This window comes from Symphodus melops, assembly GCF_947650265.1.
Source record: "Symphodus melops genome assembly, chromosome: 12".
Taxonomy (NCBI): domain Eukaryota; kingdom Metazoa; phylum Chordata; class Actinopteri; order Labriformes; family Labridae; genus Symphodus; species Symphodus melops.
This window is the reverse complement of record NC_136702.1, coordinates 16752469-16766194: the sequence shown is the minus strand read 5'-3', so window position 1 is coordinate 16766194 and position 13726 is coordinate 16752469.

Genomic DNA, 13726 nt, shown 5'->3' with positions numbered 1-13726 from the left:
AAGAAGTCCCTGAACCTTTTAGTTCCTCAAGAGAAGTCCCTCAACCTTTTAGTTCTATGAAAAGAAGTCCCTGAACCTTTTAGTTCTTTGAAGAGAAGTCCCTGAACCTTTTGGTTCTTTGAAGAGAAGTCCCTGAACCTTTTAGTTCCTCAAGAGAAGTCCCTGAACCTTTTAGTTCTATGAAAAGAAGTCCCTGAACCTTTTAGTTCCTCAAGAGAAGTCCCTCAACCTTTTAGTTCTATGAAAAGAAGTCCCTGAACCTTTTAGTTCCTCAAGAGAAGTCCCTGAACCTTTTATTTCTTTAAAGAGAAGTCCCTGAACCTTTTAGTTCTTTAAAGAGAAGTCCCTGATCCTTTTAGTTCTATAAAGAGATAGCCCTTAACCATTTAGTTCCTGAAGAGAAGTCCCTGAACCTTTTAGTTCTTTAAAGAGAAGTCCCTGAACCTTTTTGTTCTATGAAGAGAAGTCCCTGAACCTTTTTGTTCTATGAAGAGAAGTCCCTGAACCTTTTAGTTCTGAGAAGAGAAGTCCCTGAACCTTTTAGGTCCTGAAGAGAAGTCCCTGAACCTTTTAGTTCTTTGAAGAGAAGTCCCTGAACCTTTTAATTCTATGAAGAGAAGTCCCTGAACCTTTTAGTTCTATGAAGAGAAGTCGCTGAACCTTTTAGGTCTTGGATGTGAAGTCCCTGAACCTTTTAGTTCTTTGAAGTGAAGTCCCTGATCCTTTTAGTTCTTTGAAGAGAAGTCCCTGGACCTTTTAGTTCTATGAAGAGAAGTCCCTGAACCTTTTAGTTCTTGGACGAGAAGTTCCTGAACCTTTTAGTTCTTTAAAGAGAAGTCCCTTAACCTTTTAGTTCCTCAAGAGAAGTCCCTCAACCTTTTAGTTCTATGAAAAGAAGTCCCTGAACCTTTTAGTTCTTTGAAGAGAAGTCCCTGAACCTTTTGGTTCTTTGAAGAGAAGTCCCTGAACCTTTTAGTTCCTCAAGAGAAGTCCCTGAACCTTTTAGTTCTTTAAAGAGAAGTCCCTGAACCTTTTAGTTCTTTAAAGAGAAGTCCCTGATCCTTTTAGTTCTATAAAGAGATAGCCCTTAACCATTTAGTTCCTGAAGAGAAGTCCCTGAACCATTTAGTTCTATGAAGAGAAGTCCCTGAACCTTTTTGTTCTATGAAGAGAAGTCCCTGAACCTTTTAGTTCTGAGAAGAGAAGTCCCTGAACCTTTTAGGTCCTGAAGAAAAGTCCCTGAACCTTTTAGTTCTTTGAAGAGATGTCCCTGAACCTTTTAGTTCTATGAAGAGAAGTCGCTGAACCTTTTAGGTCTTGGATGTGAAGTCCCTGAACCTTTTAGTTCTTTGAAGTGAAGTCCCTGATCCTTTTAGTTCTTTGAAGAGAAGTCCCTGGACCTTTTAGTTCTATGAAGAGAAGTCCCTGAACCTTTTAGTTCTTGGACGAGAAGTTCCTGAACCTTTTAGTTCTTTGAAGAGAAGTCCCTGAACCTTTTAGTTCTATGAAGAGAAGTCCCTGAACCTTTTAGTTCTTTCAAGAGAAGTCCCTGAACCCTGTTGTTCTATGAAGAGAAGTCCCTGAACCTTTTAGTTCCTCAAGAGACTCCCTGAACCTTTTAGTTCCTGAAGAGAAGTCCATGAACCTTTTAGGTCTATGAAGAGAAGTCACTGAACCTTTTAGTTCTATGAACAGAAGTCCCTGAACTTTTAGTTCCTCAAGAGAAGTCCCTGAACCTTTTAGGTCTATGAAGAGAAGTCCCTGAACCTGTTAGTTCTCTGAAGAGTAGTCCCTGAACCTTTTAGTTCTTTAAAGAGAAGTCCCTGATCCTTTTAGTTCTTTCAAGAGAAGTCCCTGAACCTTTTAGTTCTATGAAGAGAAGTCCCTGAACCTTTTAGTTCTTTAAAGAGAAGTCCCTGAACCTTTTAGTTCTTTAAAGAGAAGTCGCTGATCCTTTTAGTTCTATGAAGAGAAGTCCCTGAAGCTTTTAGGTCCTGACGAGAAGTCCCTGAACCTTTCAGTTCTTTCAAGAGAAGTCCCTGAACCTTTTAGTTCTATGAAGAGAAGTCCTTGAAGCTTTTGGGTCCTGAAGAGAAGTCCCTGAACCTTTTAGTTCTTTCAAGAGAAGTCCCTGAACCTGTTAGTTCTATGAAGAGAAGTCCCTCAACCTTTAAGTTCTTGCAAGAGAAGTCCCTGAACCTTTTTGTTCCTCAAGAGAAGTCCCTGAACCTTTTAGTTCTTACAAGAGAAGTCCCTGAACCTTTTAGTTCTATAAAGAGAAGTCCCTGAACCTTTTAGTTCTATGAAGAGAAGTCCCTGAACCTTTTAGGTCTTGGATGTGAAGTCCCTGAACCTTTTAGTTCTTTGAAGTGAAGTCCCTGATCCTTTTAGTTCTTTGAAGAGAAGTCCTTGGACCTTTTAGTTCTATGAAGGGAAGTCCCTGAACCTTTTAGTTCGTGGACGAGAAGTTCCTGAACCTTTTAGTTCTTTGAAGAGAAGTCCCTGAACCTTTTAGTTCTATGAAGAGAAGTCCCTGAACCTTTTAGTTCTATGAAGAGAAGTCGCTGAACCTTTTAGGTCTTGGATGTGAAGTCCCTGAACCTTTTAGTTCTTTGAAGTGAAGTCCCTGATCCTTTTAGTTCTTTGAAGAGAAGTCCCTGGACCTTATAGTTCTATGAAGAGAAGTCCCTGAACCTTTTAGTTCTTGGACGAGAAGTTCCTGAACCTTTTAGTTCTTTGAAGAGAAGTCCCTGAACCTTTTAGTTCTATGAAGAGAAGTCCCCGAACCTTTTAGTTCTTTAAAGAGAAGTCCCTGAACCCTGTTGTTCTATGAAGAGAAGTCCCTGAACCTTTTAGTTCCTCAAGAGACTCCCTAAACCTTTTAGTTCCTGAAGAGAAGTCCATGAACCTTTTAGGTCTATGAAGAGAAGTCACTGAACCTTTTAGTTCTATGAACAGAAGTCCCTGAACTTTTAGTTCCTCAAGAGAAGTCCCTGAACCTTTTAGGTCTATGAAGAGAAGTCCCTGAACCTGTTAGTTCTCTGAAGAGAAGTCCCTGAACCTTTTAGTTCTTTCAAGAGAAGTCCCTGAACCTGTTAGTTCTATGAAGAGAAGTCCCTGAACCTTTTAGTTCTATGAAGAGAAGTCCCTGAACCTGTTAGTTCTATGAAGAGAAGTCCCTGAACCTTTTAGTTCTATAAAGAGAAGTCCCTGAACCTTTTAGTTCTATGAAGAGAAGTCCCTGAACCTTTTAGTTCTATGAAGAGAAGTCCCTGAACCTTTTAGGTCTTGGATGTGAAGTCCCTGAACCTTTTAGTTCTTTGAAGTGAAGTCCCTGATCCTTTTAGTTCTTTGAAGAGAAGTCCTTGGACCTTTTAGTTCTATGAAGGGAAGTCCCTGAACCTTTTAGTTCGTGGACGAGAAGTTCCTGAACCTTTTAGTTCTTTGAAGAGAAGTCCCTGAACCTTTTAGTTCTATGAAGAGAAGTCCCTGAACCTTTTAGTTCTATGAAGAGAAGTCGCTGAACCTTTTAGGTCTTGGATGTGAAGTCCCTGAACCTTTTAGTTCTTTGAAGTGAAGTCCCTGATCCTTTTAGTTCTTTGAAGAGAAGTCCCTGGACCTTTTAGTTCTATGAAGAGAAGTCCCTGAACCTTTTAGTTCTTGGACGAGAAGTTCCTGAACCTTTTAGTTCTTTGAAGAGAAGTCCCTGAACCTTTTAGTTCTATGAAGAGAAGTCCCCGAACCTTTTAGTTCTTTAAAGAGAAGTCCCTGAACCCTGTTGTTCTATGAAGAGAAGTCCCTGAACCTTTTAGTTCCTCAAGAGACTCCCTGAACCTTTTAGTTCCTGAAGAGAAGTCCATGAACCTTTTAGGTCTATGAAGAGAAGTCACTGAACCTTTTAGTTCTATGAACAGAAGTCCCTGAACTTTTAGTTCCTCAAGAGAAGTCCCTGAACCTTTTAGGTCTATGAAGAGAAGTCCCTGAACCTGTTAGTTCTCTGAAGAGAAGTCCCTGAACCTTTTAGTTCTTTCAAGAGAAGTCCCTGAACCTGTTAGTTCTATGAAGAGAAGTCCCTGAACCTTTTAGTTCTATGAAGAGAAGTCCCTGAACCTGTTAGTTCTATGAAGAGAAGTCCCTGAACCTTTTAGTTCTATAAAGAGAAGTCCCTGAACCTTTTAGTTCTATGAAGAGAAGTCCCTGAACCTTTTAGTTCTATGAAGAGAAGTCCCTGAACCTTTTTGTTCTTTCAAGAGAAGTCCCTGAACCTTTTAGTTCCATGAAGAGAAGTCCCTGAACCTTTTAGGTCCTTAAGAGAAGTCCCTGAACCTTTTAGTTCTTTGAAGAGAAGTCCCTGAACCTTTTAGTTCTTTAAAGAGAAGTCCCTGAACCTTTTATTTCTATGAAGAGAAGTCCCTGAACCTTTTAGTTCCATGAAGAGAAGTCCCTGAACCTTTTAGTTCTTTAAAGTGAAGACCCTGATCCTTTTAGTTCTATGAAGAGAAGTCCCTGAACGTTTAGTTCCTCAAGAGAAGTCCCTGAACCTTTTAGTTCCTGAAGAGAAATCCTTGAACCTTTTAGGTCCTGAAGAGAAGTCCATGAACCTTTTAGGTCCTGAAGAGAAGTCCCTGAACCTTTTAGTTCTTTGAAGAGAAGTCCCTGAACCTTTTAGTTCTATGAAGAGAAGTCCCTGAACCATATAGTTCTATGAAGAGAAGTCGCTGAACCTTGTAGTTCTTTGAAGTTAAGTCCCTGATCCTTTTAGTTCTTTGAAGAGAAGTCCCTGGACCGTTTAGTTCTATGAAGAGAAGTCCCTGAACCTTTTAGTTCTTTAAAGAGAAGTCTCTGAACCCTGTTGTTCTATGAAGAGAAGTCCCTGAACCTTTTAGTTCTATGAAGAGAAGTCCCTGAACCTTTTAGTTCCATGAAAAGAAGTCCATTAACCTTTTAGTTCTTTCAAGAGAAGTCCCTGAACCTTTCAGTTCCTCAAGAGAAGTCCCTGAACCTTTTAGTTCTATGAAGAAAAGTCCCTGAACATTTTAGTTCTATAAAGTCAAGTCCCTGAACCTTTTAGTTCTATGAAGAGAAGTCCCTGAACCTTTTAGTTCCTCAAGAGAAGTCTCTGAACCTTTTAGTTCTATGAAGAGAAGTCCCTGAACCTTTTAGTTCCATGAAGAGAAGTCCCTGAACCTTTTAGTTCTTTCAAGAGAAGTCCCTGAACCTGTTAGGTACTCAAGAGAAGTCCTTGAACCTTTTAGCTCTTGCAAGAGAAGTCCCTTAACCTTTTAGTTCTTTCAAGAGAAGTCCCTGAACCTTTTAGTTCTATGAAGAGAAGTCCCTGAACCTTTTAGTTCTTTCAAGAGAAGTCCCTGAACCTTTTAGGTACTCAAGAGAAGTCCCTGAACATTTTACTTCATGGAGGAGAAGTTCCTGAACCTTTTAGTTCTTTGAAGAGAAGTTCCTGAACCTTTAAGTTCAATGAAGAGAAGTCCCTGAACCTTTTAGTTCTTTCAAGAGAAGTCCCTGAACTTTTTAGGTCCTCAAGAGAAATACCTGATCCTTTTAGTTCGATGAAGAGAAGTCCCTGAACCTTTTAGTTCTTTCAAGAGAAGTCCCTGAACCTTTTAGTTCTATGAAGAGAAGTCCCTGAACCTTTTACTTCCATGAAGAGAAGTCCCTGAACCTTTTAGTTCCTTAAAGAGAAGACCCTGATCCTTTTAGTTCCATGAAGAGAAGTCCCTGAACATTTTAGTTCCTCAAGAGGAGTCCCTGAACCTTTTAGTTCTTTAAAGAGTAGTCCCTGAACTTTTAGTTCCTCAAGAGAAGTCCCTGAACCTTTTAGTTCCTGAAGAGAAATCCTTGAACCTTTTAGGTCGATGAAGAGAAGTCCCTGAACCTTTTAGGTCCTGAAGAGAAGTCCCTGAACCTTTTAGTTCTTTAAAGAGAAGTCCCTGAACCTTTTTGTTCTATGAAGAGAAGTCCCTGAACCTTTTAGTTCTTTAAAGAGAAGTCCCTGAACCTGTTAGTTCTATGAAGAAAAGTCCCTGAACCTTTTAGTTCCATGAAGAGAAGTCCCTGAACCTTTTAGTTCTTTAAAGAGAAGACCCTGATCCTTTTAGTTCTATGAAGAGAAGTCCCTGAACCTTTTAGTTCCTCAAGAGGAGTCCCTGAACTTTTAGTTCCTCAAGAGAAGTCCCTGAACCTTTTAGTTCCTGAAGAGAAGTCCCTGAACCTTTTAGTTCCTCAAGAGAAGTCCCTGAACCTTTTAGTTCTATGAAAAGAAGTCCCTGAACCTTTTAGTTCCTCAAGAGAAGTCCCTCAACCTTTTAGTTCTATGAAAAGAAGTCCCTGAACCTTTTAGTTCTTTGAAGAGAAGTCCCTGAACCTTTTGGTTCTTTGAAGAGAAGTCCCTGAACCTTTTAGTTCCTCAAGAGAAGTCCCTGAACCTTTTAGTTCTATGAAAAGAAGTCCCTGAACCTTTTAGTTCCTCAAGAGAAGTCCCTCAACCTTTTAGTTCTATGAAAAGAAGTCCCTGAACCTTTTAGTTCCTCAAGAGAAGTCCCTCAACCTTTTAGTTCTATGAAAAGAAGTCCCTGAACCTTTTAGTTCCTCAAGAGAAGTCCCTGAACCTTTTATTTCTTTAAAGAGAAGTCCCTGAACCTTTTTGTTCTTTAAAGAGAAGTCCCTGATCCTTTTAGTTCTATAAAGAGATAGCCCTTAACCATTTAGTTCCTGAAGAGAAGTCCCTGAACCTTTTAGTTCTTTAAAGAGAAGTCCCTGAACCTTTTTGTTCTATAAAGAGAAGTCCCTGAACCTTTTTGTTCTATGAAGAGAAGTCCCTGAACCTTTTAGTTCTGAGAAGAGAAGTCGCTGAACCTTTTAGGTCTTGGATGTGAAGTCCCTGAACCTTTTAGTTCTTTGAAGTGAAGTCCCTGATCCTTTTAGTTCTTTGAAGAGAAGTCCCTGGACCTTTTAGTTCTATGAAGAGAAGTCCCTGAACCTTTTAGTTCTTGGACGAGAAGTTCCTGAACCTTTTAGTTCTTTGAAGAGAAGTCCCTGAACCTTTTAGTTCTATGAAGAGAAGTCCCTGAACCTTTTAGTTCTTTAAAGAGAAGTCCCTGAACCTTTTTGTTCTATGAAGAGAAGTCCCTGAACCTTTTAGTTCTTTAAAGAGAAGTCCCTGAACCTGTTAGTTCTATGAAGAGAAGTCCCTGAACCTTTTAGTTCCATGAAGAGAAGTCCCTGAACCTTTTAGTTCTTTAAAGAGAAGACCCTGATCCTTTTAGTTCTATGAAGAGAAGTCCCTGAACCTTTTAGTTCCTCAAGAGGAGTCCCTGAACTTTTAGTTCCTCAAGAGAAGTCCCTGAACCTTTTAGTTCCTGAAGAGAAGTCCCTGAACCTTTTAGTTCCTCAAGAGAAGTCCCTGAACCTTTTAGTTCTATGAAAAGAAGTCCCTGAACCTTTTAGTTCCTCAAGAGAAGTCCCTCAACCTTTTAGTTCTATGAAAAGAAGTCCCTGAACCTTTTAGTTCTTTGAAGAGAAGTCCCTGAACCTTTTGGTTCTTTGAAGAGAAGTCCCTGAACCTTTTAGTTCCTCAAGAGAAGTCCCTGAACCTTTTAGTTCTATGAAAAGAAGTCCCTGAACCTTTTAGTTCCTCAAGAGAAGTCCCTCAACCTTTTAGTTCTATGAAAAGAAGTCCCTGAACCTTTTAGTTCCTCAAGAGAAGTCCCTCAACCTTTTAGTTCTATGAAAAGAAGTCCCTGAACCTTTTAGTTCCTCAAGAGAAGTCCCTGAACCTTTTATTTCTTTAAAGAGAAGTCCCTGAACCTTTTTGTTCTTTAAAGAGAAGTCCCTGATCCTTTTAGTTCTATAAAGAGATAGCCCTTAACCATTTAGTTCCTGAAGAGAAGTCCCTGAACCTTTTAGTTCTTTAAAGAGAAGTCCCTGAACCTTTTTGTTCTATAAAGAGAAGTCCCTGAACCTTTTTGTTCTATGAAGAGAAGTCCCTGAACCTTTTAGTTCTGAGAAGAGAAGTCGCTGAACCTTTTAGGTCTTGGATGTGAAGTCCCTGAACCTTTTAGTTCTTTGAAGTGAAGTCCCTGATCCTTTTAGTTCTTTGAAGAGAAGTCCCTGGACCTTTTAGTTCTATGAAGAGAAGTCCCTGAACCTTTTAGTTCTTGGACGAGAAGTTCCTGAACCTTTTAGTTCTTTGAAGAGAAGTCCCTGAACCTTTTAGTTCTATGAAGAGAAGTCCCTGAACCTTTTAGTTCTTTAAAGAGAAGTCCCTGAACCTTTTTGTTCTATGAAGAGAAGTCCCTGAACCTTTTAGTTCTTTAAAGAGAAGTCCCTGAACCTGTTAGTTCTATGAAGAGAAGTCCCTGAACCTTTTAGTTCCATGAAGAGAAGTCCCTGAACCTTTTAGTTCTTTAAAGAGAAGACCCTGATCCTTTTAGTTCTATGAAGAGAAGTCCCTGAACCTTTTAGTTCCTCAAGAGGAGTCCCTGAACTTTTAGTTCCTCAAGAGAAGTCCCTGAACCTTTTAGTTCCTGAAGAGAAGTCCCTGAACCTTTTAGTTCCTCAAGAGAAGTCCCTGAACCTTTTAGTTCTATGAAAAGAAGTCCCTGAACCTTTTAGTTCCTCAAGAGAAGTCCCTCAACCTTTTAGTTCTATGAAAAGAAGTCCCTGAACCTTTTAGTTCTTTGAAGAGAAGTCCCTGAACCTTTTGGTTCTTTGAAGAGAAGTCCCTGAACCTTTTAGTTCCTCAAGAGAAGTCCCTGAACCTTTTAGTTCTATGAAAAGAAGTCCCTGAACCTTTTAGTTCCTCAAGAGAAGTCCCTCAACCTTTTAGTTCTATGAAAAGAAGTCCCTGAACCTTTTAGTTCCTCAAGAGAAGTCCCTGAACCTTTTATTTCTTTAAAGAGAAGTCCCTGAACCTTTTAGTTCTTTAAAGAGAAGTCCCTGATCCTTTTAGTTCTATAAAGAGATAGCCCTTAACCATTTAGTTCCTGAAGAGAAGTCCCTGAACCTTTTAGTTCTTTAAAGAGAAGTCCCTGAACCTTTTTGTTCTATGAAGAGAAGTCCCTGAACCTTTTTGTTCTATGAAGAGAAGTCCCTGAACCTTTTAGTTCTGAGAAGAGAAGTCCCTGAACCTTTTAGGTCCTGAAGAGAAGTCCCTGAACCTTTTAGTTCTTTGAAGAGAAGTCCCTGAACCTTTTAATTCTATGAAGAGAAGTCCCTGAACCTTTTAGTTCTATGAAGAGAAGTCGCTGAACCTTTTAGGTCTTGGATGTGAAGTCCCTGAACCTTTTAGTTCTTTGAAGTGAAGTCCCTGATCCTTTTAGTTCTTTGAAGAGAAGTCCCTGGACCTTTTAGTTCTATGAAGAGAAGTCCCTGAACCTTTTAGTTCTTGGACGAGAAGTTCCTGAACCTTTTAGTTCTTTGAAGAGAAGTCCCTGAACCTTTTAGTTCTATGAAGAGAAGTCCCTGAACCTTTTAGTTCTTTAAAGAGAAGTCCCTGAACCCTGTTGTTCTATGAAGAGAAGTCCCTGAACCTTTTAGTTCCTCAAGAGACTCCCTGAATCTTTTAGTTCCTGAAGAGAAGTCCATGAACCTTTTAGGTCTATGAAGAGAAGTCACTGAACCTTTTAGTTCTATAATCAGAAGTCCCTGAACTTTTAGTTCCTCAAGAGAAGTCCCTGTACCTTTTAGGTCTATGAAGAGAAGTCCCTGAACCTGTTAGTTCTCTGATGAGTAGTCCCTGAACCTTTTAGTTCTTTAAAGAGAAGTCCCTTAACCTTTTAGTTCCTCAAGAGAAGTCCCTCAACCTTTTAGTTCTATGAAAAGAAGTCCCTGAACCTTTTAGTTCTTTGAAGAGAAGTCCCTGAACCTTTTGGTTCTTTGAAGAGAAGTCCCTGAACCTTTTAGTTCCTCAAGAGAAGTCCCTGAACCTTTTAGTTCTTTAAAGAGAAGTCCCTGAACCTTTTAGTTCTTTAAAGAGAAGTCCCTGATCCTTTTAGTTCTATAAAGAGATAGCCCTTAACCATTTAGTTCCTGAAGAGAAGTCCCTGAACCTTTTAGTTCTTTAAAGAGAAGTCCCTGAACCTTTTTGTTCTATGAAGAGAAGTCTCTGAACCATTTAGTTCTATGAAGAGAAGTCCCTGAACCATTTAGTTCTATGAAGAGAAGTCCCTGAACCTTTTTGTTCTATGAAGAGAAGTCCCTGAACCTTTTAGTTCTGAGAAGAGAAGTCCCTGAACCTTTTAGGTCCTGAAGAAAAGTCCCTGAACCTTTTAGTTCTTTGAAGAGATGTCCCTGAACCTTTTAGTTCTATGAAGAGAAGTCGCTGAACCTTTTAGGTCTTGGATGTGAAGTCCCTGAACCTTTTAGTTCTTTGAAGTGAAGTCCCTGATCCTTTTAGTTCTTTGAAGAGAAGTCCCTGGACCTTTTAGTTCTATGAAGAGAAGTCCCTGAACCTTTTAGTTCTTGGACGAGAAGTTCCTGAACCTTTTAGTTCTTTGAAGAGAAGTCCCTGAACCTTTTAGTTCTATGAAGAGAAGTCCCTGAACCTTTTAGTTCTTTCAAGAGAAGTCCCTGAACCCTGTTGTTCTATGAAGAGAAGTCCCTGAACCTTTTAGTTCCTCAAGAGACTCCCTGAACCTTTTAGTTCCTGAAGAGAAGTCCATGAACCTTTTAGGTCTATGAAGAGAAGTCACTGAACCTTTTAGTTCTATGAACAGAAGTCCCTGAACTTTTAGTTCCTCAAGAGAAGTCCCTGAACCTTTTAGGTCTATGAAGAGAAGTCCCTGAACCTGTTAGTTCTCTGAAGAGTAGTCCCTGAACCTTTTAGTTCTTTAAAGAGAAGTCCCTGATCCTTTTAGTTCTTTCAAGAGAAGTCCCTGAACCTTTTAGTTCTATGAAGAGAAGTCCCTGAACCTTTTAGTTCTTTAAAGAGAAGTCCCTGAACCTTTTAGTTCTTTAAAGAGAAGTCGCTGATCCTTTTAGTTCTATGAAGAGAAGTCCCTGAAGCTTTTAGGTCCTGACGAGAAGTCCCTGAACCTTTCAGTTCTTTCAAGAGAAGTCCCTGAACCTTTTAGTTCTATGAAGAGAAGTCCTTGAAGCTTTTGGGTCCTGAAGAGAAGTCCCTGAACCTTTTAGTTCTTTCAAGAGAAGTCCCTGAACCTGTTAGTTCTATGAAGAGAAGTCCCTCAACCTTTTAGTTCTTGCAAGAGAAGTCCCTGAACCTTTTTGTTCCTCAAGAGAAGTCCCTGAACCTTTTAGTTCTTACAAGAGAAGTCCCTGAACCTTTTAGTTCTATAAAGAGAAGTCCCTGAACCTTTTAGTTCTATGAAGAGAAGTCCCTGAACCTTTTAGGTCTTGGATGTGAAGTCCCTGAACCTTTTAGTTCTTTGAAGTGAAGTCCCTGATCCTTTTAGTTCTTTGAAGAGAAGTCCTTGGACCTTTTAGTTCTATGAAGGGAAGTCCCTGAACCTTTTAGTTCGTGGACGAGAAGTTCCTGAACCTTTTAGTTCTTTGAAGAGAAGTCCCTGAACCTTTTAGTTCTATGAAGAGAAGTCCCTGAACCTTTTAGTTCTATGAAGAGAAGTCGCTGAACCTTTTAGGTCTTGGATGTGAAGTCCCTGAACCTTTTAGTTCTTTGAAGTGAAGTCCCTGAACCTTTTAGTTCTTGGACGAGAAGTTCCTGAACCTTTTAGTTCTTTGAAGAGAAGTCCCTGAACCTTTTAGTTCTATGAAGAGAAGTCCCCGAACCTTTTAGTTCTTTAAAGAGAAGTCCCTGAACCCTGTTGTTCTATGAAGAGAAGTCCCTGAACCTTTTAGTTCCTCAAGAGACTCCCTGAACCTTTTAGTTCCTGAAGAGAAGTCCATGAACCTTTTAGGTCTATGAAGAGAAGTCACTGAACCTTTTAGTTCTATGAACAGAAGTCCCTGAACTTTTAGTTCCTCAAGAGAAGTCCCTGAACCTTTTAGGTCTATGAAGAGAAGTCCCTGAACCTGTTAGTTCTCTGAAGAGAAGTCCCTGAACCTTTTAGTTCTTTCAAGAGAAGTCCCTGAACCTGTTAGTTCTATGAAGAGAAGTCCCTGAACCTTTTAGTTCTATGAAGAGAAGTCCCTGAACCTGTTAGTTCTATGAAGAGAAGTCCCTGAACCTTTTAGTTCTATAAAGAGAAGTCCCTGAACCTTTTAGTTCTATGAAGAGAAGTCCCTGAACCTTTTAGTTCTATGAAGAGAAGTCCCTGAACCTTTTAGTTCTTTCAAGAGAAGTCCCTGAACCTTTTAGTTCCATGAAGAGAAGTCCCTGAACCTTTTAGGTCCTTAAGAGAAGTCCCTGAACCTTTTAGTTCTTTGAAGAGAAGTCCCTGAACCTTTTAGGTCCTTAAGAGAAGTCCCTGAACCTTTTAGTTCTTTGAAGAGAAGTCCCTGAACCTTTTAGTTCTTTAAAGAGAAGTCCCTGAACCTTTTATTTCTATGAAGAGAAGTCCCTGAACCTTTTAGTTCCATGAAGAGAAGTCCCTGAACCTTTTAGTTCTTTAAAGTGAAGACCCTGATCCTTTTAGTTCTATGAAGAGAAGTCCCTGAACGTTTAGTTCCTCAAGAGAAGTCCCTGAACCTTTTAGTTCCTGAAGAGAAATCCTTGAACCTTTTAGGTCCTGAAGAGAAGTCCATGAACCTTTTAGGTCCTGAAGAGAAGTCCCTGAACCTTTTAGTTCTTTGAAGAGAAGTCCCTGAACCTTTTAGTTCTATGAAGAGAAGTCCCTGAACCATATAGTTCTATGAAGAGAAGTCGCTGAACCTTTTAGTTCTTTGAAGTTAAGTCCCTGATCCTTTTAGTTCTATGAAGAGAAGTCCCTGGACCTTTTAGTTCTATGAAGAGAAGTCCCTGAACCTTTTAGTTCTTTAAAGAGAAGTCTCTGAACCCTGTTGTTCTATGAAGAGAAGTCCCTGAACCTTTTAGTTCTATGAAGAGAAGTCCCTGAACCTTTTAGTTCCATGAAAAGAAGTCCATTAACCTTTTAGTTCTTTCAAGAGAAGTCCCTGAACCTTTCAGTTCCTCAAGAGAAGTCCCTGAACCTTTTAGTTCTATGAAGAAAAGTCCCTGAACATTTTAGTTCTATAAAGTCAAGTCCCTGAACCTTTTAGTTCTATGAAGAGAAGTCCCTGAACCTTTTAGTTCCTCAAGAGAAGTCTCTGAACCTTTTAGTTCTATGAAGAGAAGTCCCTGAACCTTTTAGTTCCATGAAGAGAAGTCCCTGAACCTTTTAGTTCTTTCAAGAGAAATCCCTGAACCTGTTAGGTACTCAAGAGAAGTCCTTGAACCTTTTAGCTCTTGCAAGAGAAGTCCCTTAACCTTTTAGTTCTTTCAAGAGAAGTCCCTGAACCTTTTAGTTCTATGAAGAGAAGTCCCTGAACCTTTTAGTTCTTTCAAGAGAAGTCCCTGAACCTTTTAGGTACTCAAGAGAAGTCCCTGAACATTTTACTTCATGGAGGAGAAGTTCCTGAACCTTTTAGTTCTTTGAAGAGAAGTTCCTGAACCTTTAAGTTCAATGAAGAGAAGTCCCTGAACCTTTTAGTTCTTTCAAGAGAAGTCCCTGAACTTTTTAGGTCCTCAAGAGAAATACCTGATCCTTTTAGTTCGATGAAGAGAAGTCCCTGAACCTTTTAGTTCTTTCAAGAGAAGTCACTGAACCTTTTAGTTCCTCAAGAGAAGTCCCTG